Consider the following 15190-nt stretch of genomic DNA (forward strand, 5'->3'; position numbering starts at 1 on the left):
GCGCAAACTCCTCCTTCCATTGCTGTGAGGAGGTCCAGTACATATCTGTTCTGAAGTGCTACCATCCTCACAGCTCGCAGTTCCTCTTTTATTGCGTTGAATCCATTTACTGTAGAATTAATAGTCATCATTAGTTCCCATCGAGTTATCTGGAGCCACTTTGCGTTTGCGTAAGCCTGTAGTCCTGGATGTATTATTGAGGAGAAGAACATTGCTGCTCTGCTGAATAGTCTGTGTTCTGGCGGAATTGAAGTAAGTGCTGTTTCCGACCTTCCCCATAGGTAGTTTCCTGTCAGAGGTTCTCCTTGTCTTTTCTTTCTATTCAGGACAGTATTATTACCGTTGTTTTTGTTCTCTGGCCCCTTCTGAGGTTGTACAGATCTCTTCTTCCTCTTGTTCCCTTCATCCATTTTGGGGAAGTTCGCCACATTGACATGTTTCTTGGGTACCACTAGTGATGGTACATTAATATGCACCATTGTGCATATACCATTCCACAGAGGGGGCAGTGTGTGGTATGCTTTTTCTCCACAGGCCCAGTAATGGTCCATTATTACTGCTGTTCCTGCTCCCCCCTCAGGTAACTCCATCACGCTTGCACAGTTGGTGTTGTATCCTACGTCCACCTCTCCTTTATGTTGGTAGCATACCTTAGGCGCAGTTAGCGGCAGTATTGTTATTGGGTCTTCATCCTTCTCTATCCACGTGAGCATGGGTACGTACTTGACCCAAGTCATCCAACACCTATGGTTGTGTCTATTAATAGTTGAAATATTTTCTCTTGTTACCATGTTGCTGCCAACCACTCCTATGTCCCATTTGTTGTCCATATACACCTTCCCTGTTATTGTCACCAGTGGTCTTTCCCAACATCCTTGTTTACCAGGAACTTCAGTGGCGTACCAATCACATGGTAGGTACTGCAGTGTTACTTTCTTTGTTTCTCCTTTTTCAGGACCACTTGTTATGTATCTGAATGCTTCAGCATGTAAACTGCTCTTGTGGTAACTCAAATAAGTCTTGAGGAAGTTGTTTTTATATGGATATTTATCTCGTGTTTTCCACACCAGCTGAACCACTGTCCCTTGAAATCTTCCTTTCGTCTGGAACAGTGCCAGGTATATTATACATCGTGCTACCTTTTCATCTATTTCCGAGGCAACGAATGTTCGAGAAGTGCTCATGGCGTATGGGATCAATGAGCAAACGTAGCAGCTGTCTTCTGTTGTCTGCTTACCTATGTGGGTCATGTGTTGGTACCATATGTTGTTTGAGATGTGTGCTGAATCTTGTATTGTAGTTGTCAATACCTTTATTATCTGAGTATGTGCTGCGTTTAACTCTATTTCCCTTGTGTGGGATTTTACTAGTACCACCTGACGTAACACCTGTTGCAGCTGGGGGTGGGGGTGCATTAGGTTTGGGTACAGCAATAATATTGATAGCATAGCTGTACTGCCATACAGAGGCAGCCAAGAAACCGGTGATCATTAAAATCTCTATCAACTTTATTACATATGCTAATTTCACCGGCATTTTGCTCTTACCTTGCTGCAGTCCGGCAGCTTATTCTTGCGACGTTAAAGTTGCCCGCCTGAAAATTCTCAATATGCTTGTTATTATTGTTAGTTGTTGTTTATTAAGCTCTCCCTATCAAATAGTCATTCAGTGCCCAGGCGAAGAGCTGTTCCCACGCCAATCTAAGCGATCTATCTCTTAGGGCAGGCAAGTATGGTTGGAGGTGGGGCATTGAATGTTCTATGGCCAAGAGGAATGTTGTGTAGTAGACACGTACCCTCCTTCTTTTCAGGTACGTTGGCCTTTTTATTTCATATACAAATTGGTGTGACAATTCCTCTGGGTAGTTATCATCTGAGGGTACCATCTACTCCTGGGCAGTGAATTTGTTATTTATCTACTTTCTTAGCAGTACAATAATACGCTGTACCTGCATGTGCGAGAGAAAAGAAAGAGAACATTCAAGTGTTTACATGTGTATATGTGCAAGACAGTGTCCTTCAGTTCAGTTATTACTGCAGTGGGTAGGGGGTCAATGGGCAGAGGGTTTGGGTTCAAATGGCGGAAGTCTCTTTACTCTTTGATCGTGTGACCATGGGGTGGGCAGTATGGGGATCACCCCTTTCTTTTCTGGTAGTTGTCTCTGGGGAATCTGGGGGGTGGCAGGGTATGGGGACACTTTGGCCGTTAGTTGTGCTAGAAGTCTCTTCCTCCGTTGGTGACGCTATTGTTGTTCTTCCAGTGGCCCTGTCGGTGGCGCTGGGGCGGGTCTGGGATTTGTAGATCTTTACGTCATGTAGGTGATTCCAGGCACGTTTGTCTTGTAGTTTTACTGCTCTTGTTGATACCTCCTCTACCAGATGAGGGCCAGTGAAGCGTGGGCTGTTCCACTTTCTGTTGAAATTGCGTAGTAGTACGTGGTCACCTTTAGCAATTTTGCAAAGTCTTTCATTTTCCAGTTCTTTGTCCGCGTCTGCCTGTTGATCGCTGTTAGACCCGCCCCGCGTGCGCTCGAGCTGTTGAGACACAAACACTACACTAGTAATCAAAGAAGACACATATTGGTACATTTCATCACCAAGAACAGTTGCAGTATTCTCGTGATCTGTGAATGCTCTTGATGTTGGCGTTAGGGGAAGGCGCATTTGACGTCTGGTAATCACCTCGTGAGGAGTGAGGTGGTGGTCGGAACCTGCTCTATTCCTTAGCTCAAATAGGGCTAGCGGGAGGCAATACAACCAACTCTCCTTTGTTGTTTGCTGTATTTTTGCAATTGCCTCCTTTAGTAGGCCATTCAGGCGTTCGCATATACCGTTGGCCTGTGGGTGATATGCACATGCAAATTTATGTTTGATGTTCAGTAAGGATGTGATGTGCTGGAACATTTCGTTTGCGAAATGAGGGCCATTATCTGACCGCAGTACCTCGCACACTCCCCACCTGGGGAAGACCTCCCTCACTAGGAATTTAGCTGCTCTGAATGCATCTGGGTGTGAACAGGGCCCTGCTTCAATCCACCTTGAGAATGGGCATACTACTACAATCATATACCTATTTCCTTGACATACGTTGATCATATCAACATAGTCAATATGGAGATGTCGGAAGGGTCCCTCTGGCCGGGGTATAGTACCTTTTATCACCTTCAGCGTGTGACCGGCCGTGAACTGTTGGCATGTGAGACAATTGCTGATAAAATTTGACACATGGGAATTTAATTCGGGGCAGAACCAATCTTCTCTAATTCGTGCTGCAATTACTTCCTTGCCTGTGTGGGCTGGGTGGTGTAGTTGGCTCAGGGCGGTGTTCAATAGTGCCAGTGGCATTACAATCTTTCCAGTGTTACCCTGGCGCTATAGTGCGTCAGTTGGTGACATTGTGCATCCTCTTTTTACCCATGTTTCTTTTTCTGCCATTGGTGCAGCCGCTTGTAGCCCCATTATCTGTGTGGCTGGGAGATGGGTGTACCCTTCTCTCATCAACATCTCCTTAGCCATTCCCCTCCCTCTCCCTCTCTCTGACTCTGGGGGGTTCCATATCTCACCAAAATATGCAGCATACTTCGCATGTGCGTCTGCTGCTGCATTCCCTCTTGAAATGTGGTCTTCACCATTAGTGTGTGCGGTACATTTGACCAAAGCTAATTCTTGGGGGTCATTTATAACTTCAATTAGTTCAGCCAATAAGAGAGCATGTTGCACTGGAGTGCCGTCAGCTCTCCTAAACCCTCTTCTTCTCCATTTCGACAGCCCTGAGTGGACAGTGGACGTAACATATGCGCTGTCAGAATATATGGTCACTCGTTTGTCAAAGCTTTCCTTTAACGCCAAGATCAGTGCGACCAACTCCGCTGCTTGGGCAGAGTAATGCTGTGGTAGTTGTACACATTTCATTGCCACACACACCGGTACCTCCATCATTTTTACCACCGCTGCCCCAGTCCTCCTTATGCCATCCCTTTGGTCAATTGTTGATGACCCATCAATGAACAGTAGCTCACCACCCCCTAGTGCGTTCTCTTCAACCTTTCTAGTACATGAGCACATTTCAGTGATTTGTGTACAATCGTGTGCATAATCTCCTTCCTCAATTACTTCTGCTAAGAACCTTGCAGGGTTGAACGTGTTACATCTAACAATTGATAGTTCAGCTCTAGATAAGATGATCTCATAGCCTGATGCCCTCTGCGTGGTTAGGGTGGACTTAGGTTTATTCAATATAGCAAATAGTGCATGTTCCACAAATAGCGTGGTTGGGCACCCCATGGTGATTGCTGACGCTTTCTCTACCGCAAAAGCAGCTGCGGCGAGACCTTGTTCGCAGGGGAAATGACCTAACATCACAGGATCTAAGTGGCCGCTGTAAAATGCAACTGGTTTGTAGCCCATGCTTGTTTTTTGAGCCAACACTGCTTTCATTACTGCTGAGTCGCAATGTGAAAATATAAAGAATTGTCGCTCATAGTCTGGGGTTGCCAGTACCGGAGCAGTCGATATCGCATCTTTTAGTTCATCGAAAGCCTCATCCATTTCCATGGTCCACCCCAACTTTTTATCCCCTTTGTTAGCTTCCTTTAACGCCTCAAGCAGGGGTCCTATGTATGAGCTGTAATCAAATACCCATGCTCTACAGTAGTTACACAACCCTAGGAATTGTTGCAGTTCCCTCACTGTTTGTGGCACTGGTGTTTTTGAAATGGCCTGTGCCCTTTGTGGTGCAATCTTTCTTCCATGTTGGGATATCAGCTGACCAATGTAAAGTACCTGTTCCTGACAGTACTGTAACTTTTCCATGTCTACCTTGTAACCTTTTTCGGCCAATATTGTCAGCATCTTTAATGAGTCCTCTCTGCATGTTTTTTCGTTTGTGCTGCAAATTATTATGTCGTCGACATACTGCAACACTGTGCTTTCCACTTCAATGTTACCTAAATCCATCTGTATTACTCTGTTGAATATTGAGGGTGATTCGCAGTACCCTTGTGGCAATCTGGTGTGTTTCCACTTTGTGTTTCTGTAAGTAAAGCTTGTCAGATCTTGTGAGTCTGGGTGCAATGGTATTGAGAAAAAAGCATTTTTATGGTCGATCACTGTAAATCGTGATGCTTCTGCTGGAATGCCACACAATATTGTGGCCGGGTTTGCGGCTATGGGGTATTCTGCTTCCACTATGTTGTTTAAGGGCCTGAGGTCCTGTATGAAGCGCCAAGACCCTCCTTTAGCCTTGCGCACTGGGTATACAGCCGTGTTACATGGTGATTCTGAGGGGACCAATATGCCATTATTTATAAGGGCCGTTATTGTTTCATATATACCTTCATCTGCCTCTTTTGATAGTGGGTACTGTTTCACTCTGGGGAGTATTGCACCTTTTTTCAATTTTATCCTTACTCCCCCTATACTTTTTATGCACCCCACGTCGTAGGGGCTGGTAGTCCATAATGATGTGGGTACTTTTGACATATCCTCCTTAAAGAAGGGAACTGGGGTGGATGTGGGTGCCTCAAGTGCCATTGCCATTTTCTGTGCCACTTGCTTGTACGCTACTCTTAGCCATATTTCCACACTCATCATAAACATCATTTCACCTTCCTCCTTTTCTTCTGAGAACAGTTCCTCATCTGACACCTGGGTGAGTCTACATCCCTCTGCTAGTGCTATCACTGCCCTCCATGCTCTTCCTTCTCTGTCCTGGGCATGCACCACAATGTAATCAGCTGTTGCTATAATGCTTTCTATGTCCACTGAAATCACCTTTCCTTCTTGTTCATTTGCTGGTGTTTCTGGTCTGAACAAATAGGCTGCTGGCCTCCTCCAGATCTTTCCTTCTATCCCTGGCATCCATGCAAATGCCATGTCTGTCCCGTACTGGAATAGTTCACCATCTACTGGCTCAGCCATAATCGCTGTCTGTCCGCAGTATGCTTGCATAATCTGTCGTGCTGTGAGCATGTTAATTCCTGGAGTAGAGCAAATTATGCCGTCCTCCGTAAAGGAGATCGTCATATTCAACCTGTTCATGATGTCTCTCCCCAGTATATTTACTGGTGAGGCACTAGAATATAAAAGTGGAACTGACATGTCGTAATCCCCTATTGATAAGGGAATGTTATCAGTAAAGGGATCCAACCCCCCAGCCCCAGAGAATCCTTGGGTGTTCATGGCTTCGCCTGACATCTTAAATTTACCTTCCCTTATGCAAGACCGGGTCGCCCCGGTGTCAACAAGGAATGATAATTTTTTGTCACCTATCGTTACCTCTATGCGTGGTTCCTCCGCACTATTAGGGATTACTGACAGGATGGGACACACCAAGGCCGCCTGTGGGCTGTCCTATTGAGGGTACAACGATTGACCGTTTCCTGTGTAAGGGTTATGTCCCAGGACCGTCACCCTACCCAGTTGTGTTTGTTGTGTTTGGGGTTGTTGTGTTATCGCTACCTGTTGTTGTGGCAGTGAATATGTCTGTGGCTGTTGTTGTGTTACTAATTGTTGCTGTTCATTTCCCTGTTGCAACGTCTGCTGTTGCTGTATGCCCTGCTGTTCCTGTGTTGGCCTTAGTTGTCCCTGTTCGCTCCATGATGGTGTTCCTGGTCTTACCCTACACGTGCGTGACATGTGCCCTACTAATCCACAACTCCAACACACCGGTGGTTCCCTACTCTGCCATGGGAAGCCTCCTGTGTTGTCCGGGTATACTGGTTGCCCGGTGGGGTAGGAATTTCTAAATCCTCCCACCTGCTGTTGTGTGTTATATCCGTATCCTCTCCCTCTCATTATACCTCCTCTTCCCCTGTTGTAATTATAATACCCAGCTCCTGGCATTGAGTATCCTCCTCCCATGTTGGTCGTGTATGGTTGGAGTGGCGGCACCTGTGGTGTTATAGTCTGTGAGGATGGTACTTGGGAGGGATCTTGTGCAGCCACTACTTGTGTGGGGCTTTGGGTCATTGTTGTAGGTGTAGTTATTAGTGCCCCTTCCATTGTGTATTTAGTAAGTTTTTTCTGTACTAGTTTAGCCTCTTCCGTTTTCCTGTCCTCTTCTTTTTGTTTCATTTTTCCTTGCCATGTCCTACAATGATGCACTATTGTCAGTTGTATTTCTGGCCATGCTTTTGCTTCCATTCCCACTACTTTCTTCAGTTGTTTCTGAACTCCTTCTGGGAGCCCTTGTACCAGTATATGATAGAATATTGCTGGTGTTTTGTCCCATTGTTCTCTAGTTTCCATGCGCCACTTCTCTTGTATTTCCTGGATATAATCAACAGGATCTTCGTTCTCACGCATCTTGCGTGAGGTAATTGCTCCTATGTCTGATGTGTCTGGGTACTGTACCCTCAGTGCCTGCCATAGTGCATGTCTGCAGTTTGCGAATGGTGCCCCATCGTGCGATGTGTTTGTTATTGTTACCCCAGTGAATCCCGCTCTCTTCCAAATGTCATCCGCTGCATCCCCTAATATGGATATTAGAAGGCCCTTTACATCCCCCACTGCCAGTTTCTGTCCTGCGGTGTGTTTTTCCATCTCATATATCCATTTACCTGCACCTCCACTTAATGATGGGAGCCTGCACTTTATATTTTCTTTGTCTGTATGCTTCCAAGGGACGTATTGTGGTCTGACCCCTCCCCTCTCCAGAAGTGGCATTAAGTTGTGTCTCGTTATATCCCTTGGGTTCCATAAAATTGAGTCCCCACACCCCTCCTCTTCTTCCGTTTCTCTTACATCGTCAATGTCGTCCGTAGTTCCCCTGCTCGTAACTCTTTCTTCTCCATCTTTTCCCCTTCTGTCATCATTTCCTATATTTAATGTGGGCGTGTGTATTCGTTCTCCCTGCCTGCGTCTAGGGAGGTCTCTAAGCCTACCTACATAGGGTGTCATTTCGTTTGTGAAGGGCGCGAGTTTGGTTGTACGTAGTGGGCGTGGGGTGGCTGACCATGTAGGGTGGGATGGTGACGGTGTGACTTCATGTGTCTGTCTTTCCGCTATTCCTCGCTCTTCCTCCTCACTTCTCTCCAGTTCATCCCTTCTCATACAGATCCATGGTGAGTCTGTATTGGTCCGAGTGGTGTATAGTTTATCTAGGCTTTCCCTGTCACTATTTCTTCCTTCCTTCTCCATTCCTTCTTCTTCCTCACTACAAAAGTCATCTGTATGTGGCGGCCCCCACTCTGTCTTTCTCCCCTTGATCGTTACTGTTTTTAAGTCTATTAGGTCCGTGTCTCCCTTTTCTCCTTTACCAACCGCTCCCCTTTGTGCTGATGTTGTGGCTACTTCTGTATCTCTATATACATACCTCCTTACTTCACTCTCCCCTCTCCTATCTTCTCTTTCCCCTTCATTTCTCTCCTCCATCTCTCTACCAATTTCCTCCCTTTTCCTTTTTAATTCCTCCATTACTTCACTACTCATCTTTCCCAATACCCTTTCATCCTCTTTCTTCCTTTCCCATCTCACCCTCTCCCGTTCTAATATACTCTCTATCACCCTTCCTTCTTCGTATTTCCTAGTCGATTCTGATAGTAATCTCTTCTTCCACATTGCCATTTCTTTTTCTTTCTCTTCTTCTTCCTTTTTCCTCTCTCGTAGTACTGCTCTTGATACCCTTTCTGCTGCTGCTTTTACCCTTTCGGCTTCTCTCCTTTGCTCCTCAGTTCGTTCCCTTATTCTTTCCAACTCGTTCTTACCTTCTTTCCTTTCCCTTGCTCTCTCTCTTTCCTCCCTCTCGAGCTGTTTGATCAGTTCATTCTGCTCATCCCTTAGCTCTGCTAGTCGTTCCTCCAAAATCTCTTCCTTTTGTCGTATCAGCTCTTCCCCCCTCATTTCACTCTCCCTGGTATTATCCTCGTCCATTTTCCTCACTACCTCCCTCTCTTCTCCTGTTAACGTACCTCGTAATTTTAATAGTATCTGCGCAGCTACCCACTCATCATGTCCTATTTCCTCAGTTTGTTCTTCTCCAGTCCTCCCCTCCCCCTCTGGCATCTTCCTATAGGCTGATCCCGTCGTACTAGTCCGCTCCCCTCCCTTGTGGACACCTGTCACTGCATATGGTGGTGGGCTGTATGTCGGGTTCGAGTACCCCTCAGCCGCCCTTAGTTGTTCTCTTCCTATTTCTCCTAGTTCTCTTAAAGGGTACAACCCCCCTCCCTCTGTTTTCACTACCTTTGCTAGGGTTATATCGTCGCTCTGTTCCTTTTTTATTTCATTTTCTTTTGGGTTGTTATTCTTTTCTCCTCCCTCTTGTCCGTTCCCCGTGTTCTTTGGGCCTTCACTCTCCTTTTCCCCATTCTCTCCTTCCTCCTTGATCTCTTTTTCTTCCGGTGTTTCCCCCACAGTGAACATTCCATTTGGTCCTGGTCGGGACCCCTGGAACATCCTCCATAAGTTAAACACCTCCACGTGGTGTGTCAACTTCTTCCCCTTGTATGTGTTATGCAGATGGTTCAATAGTGAATGTTGGGTATATGGATCGAAGCTACCATTAGGCGGCCATGGTGTTATCATTTTGTTATCCGTCCCCTGTGTCCATTCTATGCTATATTTGATCAGTTTCTCCCTATGGGGTGGCAGTGTTTTACATATGTGTTGTAGTGGGGTAGTGAGGGTGCTCCCCCACCCTCCCGATCCTGCCCCATATGACATAGTAGCGCTCCACTTGTTATCTTTCCCCTATCTGGTAGCTATTACTTTACTAACACTTACGATACACAGCCTTATACCTTTACCTGGCCCCGTAAGTTTGGGGACTTACGATAGTCCGCTGAGGAAAATTATTAAAATATAGTATTTACATTTGTATATTCTTTTCTTTCTTTTCTTCCTTTACAGAACACCCTTACGGCCCCCTGCGGCCGAGGCGCACGTAGCCCCCTGCGGCTGCGTACCCCTTGTGACGTTCTTATATAGCTGTCCTATTTTCATTTGCTACTCCTCCCTCTTCTACACTTGCCGTGGCCGGCGTTCTCCGTGCGCAGCCACGTCCCCCGTTTCGCCTTCCCCCGATCAACTCATTACCGTTTATCTCCGTTTCCACTCCCTTACCACAATTCTCTTCCCCACCACTCTCAGAAAGAAAGATGCCTTGTGCTCGGGATATCCTATGAAAGCCCTACTGGTGACGTCACCGATCTCTTCAAAATACTAGTAAGTTCTTAATACACTTGCACTCTACCCCCGTTAACCCCACAGCTGTCTTCCTGTCACGCCTGGAACAAGGTAATCAACAATATATAATCGGACTGCGCACACTGCGTCGCCTCGCGTGTGATACGCCCCTCGACAGGAGGGCTTAACCAGCCAATTATCTTCCGTATTGGGCAACTAGCTAGCTACCGCCTACAGGGAAACGTCATCTACCTATTGAGTTTCTTGCTCATACAATAGGGATCCTCATCTACTCATTGATCAATAAATGCCAAATCATAGGAAACCACACACACACCCTTACACGTAGTCGCGATCTAGGCCAATCAGTGTCTACGAGCGGCCGCACATGATGTTTTCGTGCTCCGCCCCCCTCTCTCGTGTAACGTAGCTGACTGCTCTCGCACTCGTTCGGCTACCATTCATTTCATTGCCAACACTAAATTGTCAAACCTTCGCCGCGCACCTGTGCAACACCTCCCACCTCCCGTATTTAATTCCTCCCCCCTCCCTCACAATTTCACATTGCTTGTTGTGCGTGGCATGCTCACCAAGTTCTCTTGATGCGGGGCCGCTCGACTGCGTGCACCCCTCCAAGCGGCTCGCCACCTCCCCGCGTCTGGACCACGTCTGGACACTTGCCAACCGCGGGCGGGATACTTCTCAACCGGCTCCCGAAGGCCAATATCCGGATTGCGCTGTCCGGTCTTCTCGCAGTTCTGCGATGGTCCTGTAGTCCTCAGAAGGGGGCAGCGGCAGAGGGGGCCGCGCCGCCGGACCTCCTCGCAACGGGAGTACCTGCAAAAATAAAAAATAAAAAGCAGATCTTAAACAGATCCCAGCAGTGCCTCCAACTTGTCGGGGGGAAATTCTGCCGGGGTCGGCCGGGCCGTCCGCAGACCTCCGGGCAGGGAGGCCCCAACTCCTCCCATATATCCCAAAAGAGATAGAGTATGAGACACACGCAAGAAGCAAGGTGATTCTGCTGTTTATTAGACAAAACGGCAGGGATGGGTCAAGGATCGTACGCGTCGGTCCTGACACACACATAATCGTGGGGCTCGCAGGCCCTTTTTACCTTAGTATGATGCGCTACTTGCGTCACCTTAGAAAGTTTAGCAAAAAACCTATCTCCACTCTGGATTGGTTACTCGAGTGGTAGGGTTAGTATAGCATACGTATAGAGAACAGTGTTAGTGGTTGAGGGTTAGTCAGGTGATATACTTGGGTTGTCCCTTCAGTTTGATACATGAAAATTGTTACATGAAGACCCCTGAGGATTGGTCAATGCTAATGGCGTCAGTGATAAGAGCCCCATGTTCTGATTGGTCCGCTCGCGAGCCTCCCAGTCTGGGACCATCGCTGTTCCCAGCTCGCGGTGTACCTGTCATTTGCAACAATGTTTCACTATGGGTAGGTGCAGACAATGTGAGGATTTATTCATATGCTGGAAGGCCGACTACTCCCACTGTCGCAGATGTCCATTGAGTCTTTTAATTGTATCTGCCTGTGTCTTGAAACGTGGGATTCAGGCGTCTCCTTCCTCCTGGGCTTGGCATCCTGTCAGGTTTGGCTTGGTCACATGAGGTGGGACCGTGTTTGAGGCAGAATTCTGCACAATTAATATTGTTTTTCCCACTGTGTGCCTGGTTTAGTTTGCAGGTGCGACCTTGAAGTCGGCTTGCGGCGTGCAAGATTGCAACATTGTACCCTTGGCTGTGTGCTTTCGCCGGGCTCATTCTGCAGGGTCAGCAACTGAGCTCTTGCTCATTTAATGTTCATGGGAGCTTTTGCTTGCGGCCTACTTGGGCCTGGTGCATAGGTGGAACCATTGGTGCACTGCGCTTTAGGTTACGGTATCATATTGCTCTATCCCCAGTATCGTGTCTTCGTTATATTCTTCATTATGGTACATGGTTTTAGAAGAAGCGTGAGCAAGCCTTTTTAGATAAGTTCATTATGCGTCTTGCGTTTCTGCATTTTTGAGAGCCTATGTGGAAAATAATAAAGATGCACGTCCGTGGGTGTGTCCGTCGCCTACGTCATAGCACTGAGTATGTTCTTCGTGTGGATTGGTGTGGGAGTGTCCGGTGTGTATGTTTTGTACAGGCGTGCTGACCGTTGGCTAGGTCGTCATGGCATCTCTAACGATGTGTTGGTTTAGTCGAGTTGATCTATGCCGCAGGTGTCGGCATGGGCAGGTCGGGCTGCTGGGCAGGTGGGTGGGCACATCCGTATGTTCCTGTACCAGGGTATTTGGTCGTCTGGTAGATAGGCAAACTCCTCTCGTGGCGGGTGTCTAGGCCGTGATCCTCTAGGCCAAGCGCGAGAGGGGATTGGCGGGAGCTTGTTCTTCCATTCTCCCACTTCAGGTGCGTTGTGATTCCAGTTACTTCACTGGATTGATGAGTTTAAACTAGTTTGTCCATTCCCGTCGTACTGCAAATTTTTATGGCAAGTTTGGGTTTATATTCACTCATCTGTTCTTTTATTTCGCAGGTGCTGGAGAAGATTCCGGGCTGCAGGCGATTTGGATGAAGCCAAATTCAGGTAAGAATTCCGATGAGAGATTCCTTTGCAGTTTTAAGTATCTCCTTTAATGTCCAATTTCTTTTTCCCCATAGGGGCCGGGGTACGGCAATGCCGGAGGTAAGGCGCCGACCCGAAAAGAGCTGCTGTGTCTCTCTTGCAAATGGGTAAGTCTTGAGTGAGCGTATTGCTAATGTTCTCACATGCTCTCACTAATAAAATGTCTGTTTCTTTTCCCCTTAGGGGCCGGGGTGCTGAGATGCCGAAGGTATGGCACAAACCCGAAGGCAGAGAGGGAATTGAACCACAGGTTAGTTCTACTTAGATTCGTGTTTCCCTTCTCACCTCTCTTTCTCCTTCCTTCCAATAGGTGCTGGATGGCGGTGGAAGCTCCGGATGGACGTCGCAGGACTCGAAAACGCTACGTGCAGGTGAGTGAAATGCAGCGTGCTGCGCGCGACGCGAGGCGCGTTTAAAATGTTTGCCTTCTTTGTAGGATCGTCGGCGTGCAGAATCCGGAGTGCAGATGTATCAGGTAAGGTTCTTGTTTTCACCTGTTCTCTTCCCTTTTCTTCTTTAGGTGTTTCCAGGATACTGGCAGGCGTGATGGAGGACCAAGGCAGGAGCAGGCACGGTGAGCGTCCAGCTGCTAAGTGCAGAACAACGCGAAGCGTGGTCTGCTGCTTGGGTGTGGCTTAAATAGTCTTTCAAGTAGTTCCAGGTATGTATTCTTCCCCCAGAAATATGTATTCCTCCACCGGTCACACCCTAGAGATCAAGTAGTCCCTAGAAAAATAGTTCCTTCCAGTCTCGGAAGTTGCAGCATGGTCTGCACAGTTAAGTTTACACCAAGCACTACTCCCAACCTACTTCTGTATGAGCCTGGCGCCGATGGCGCCAGGACTGATGTCCCCTATTAGCCTGACGCCAACGGCGCCAGGACTGAGTCCAAAGGGCCCCCATCTGGGGCTGCTGGGACTTCCCTTGAATGCATGGTGTCTGTCTCTGAGGGTGCCGGGCCTGGTTTGGCTCCTTGGAGGCAGGCATCATGACATCCAGGCCCACAAAGAAAATGAAAGCGGCACTGATTGATGAATGCTTCATACTTCCGTGGGTCGCCTGAGAACCTTTCTGGTGGTGCCAGGGGCACTGTTCCAGATAACGTGATCTGTACCAGAGTGGGTGGTATGGCGGGGTTTCGCATCGTTGGATTGCTTCCAGGTAGAGGCGTCTGTCTTGCCTGTGATTGCACGTATTGACTGCTAATCTCTTCAGTGCTTTCTTTGGTCACTATTAGGTGACCAAATGCCCGGAGGGCATTAGTCTCTTGTCAGGCAGAATGAACGTCAGCATGAAGCTCTCCTAGTAATTGGGCCATTTGGTCCATTTCTGATGTCTCCATGGCGCCCAGGTGGATTTGTTATGGTAGGCTTCGTGTTCTGTTACGCTCACCTGGTATCCACAGGGACGCCACTCAGCTGGGTTACTCGCTGGTATGCTTCTCAGCTTTGCCCTGATGTGGTCTACAGGGAAGGTTCTGCCTGAAAATACAGGAGGACTGTGTTCAAGACTGACCGACTGGGGTAAGTATCCTCCGTCCACCCTTGTATGCTTTCAGTCCCTCTGGCTGCCTCTCCTCACCTTTTGGTAGAATTAGGCGTGCTCTCTGTCCTGCCTTCTTTGCAGGGGCGCATTGTCTTTCATGGGCGAGTGCAGTCCAGTTACTTCACTGACGCCGGCCCGTTTGATATTGTTCAGGTAGGTCTTATTGCTGTTCTTTAGTTTTGTTGCTATCCTGCATGTCTTTCTTTGTTTAAAATGTCTCTTTTTTCTCCCTTAGGTCTGCGGAGCTTCAGCGCGGCAAACTGGCTTGGTTGAGCCCCGCTGGTAAATGATGGCGCATTAAGAGCACTATGATGCGGTAGGTAAGCGCTATGCGCAGCGCTGCAAAGTCTTGCCTTTGCTAACCTGTGTTTTCCTTCCTTGTAGGTCGCGGTGTTCTTCAGCGTGAGTGGAATGTCCGGAGTGGTGCCAGCCAAGAGGCAACCAGCCATGTAAGCCTTTTGAGCAGTTCGTAATTTGTAAATGTCTCTATAGCTTTATTTAATGTTGCCTCTATCTTTCTCTTTCAGGTCGTTCTGTCCGGGAGGCGTGCAGATTCGAAGTAGCTGTGAGTGTTTAAAGATTGAGACTGCAGGTAAGATGCTGCTGCTAATGATGTTCCTTTTGTCTCCTTGCAGGTTCTGCTTCTCCGAGGTTCGAGGGAATAGCTGGACATGGTGAGCATCACGCTGCAAGCTGCAAAGTAACACGAAGCATGTTCTGCAGTCAGGGTGTGGTTTATATAGCCCAGGTAAAGTAGTACCAGGGAAAGTAGTTCCATGCCTGCCACACCCAAAACACTAGACCACATAGCTTGGTTCTTAGGAACCAAGCTATGTGGATGCCTCCATGTTGGCTGACAATACAATAAAGTAGTTCCCAAGCACATTGTTGTT

Source organism: Ambystoma mexicanum, chromosome 9 (genome assembly GCF_040938575.1).
Source record: "Ambystoma mexicanum isolate Mex_15411 chromosome 9, UKY_AmexF1_1, whole genome shotgun sequence".
In the NCBI taxonomy this organism is placed as follows: domain Eukaryota; kingdom Metazoa; phylum Chordata; class Amphibia; order Caudata; family Ambystomatidae; genus Ambystoma; species Ambystoma mexicanum.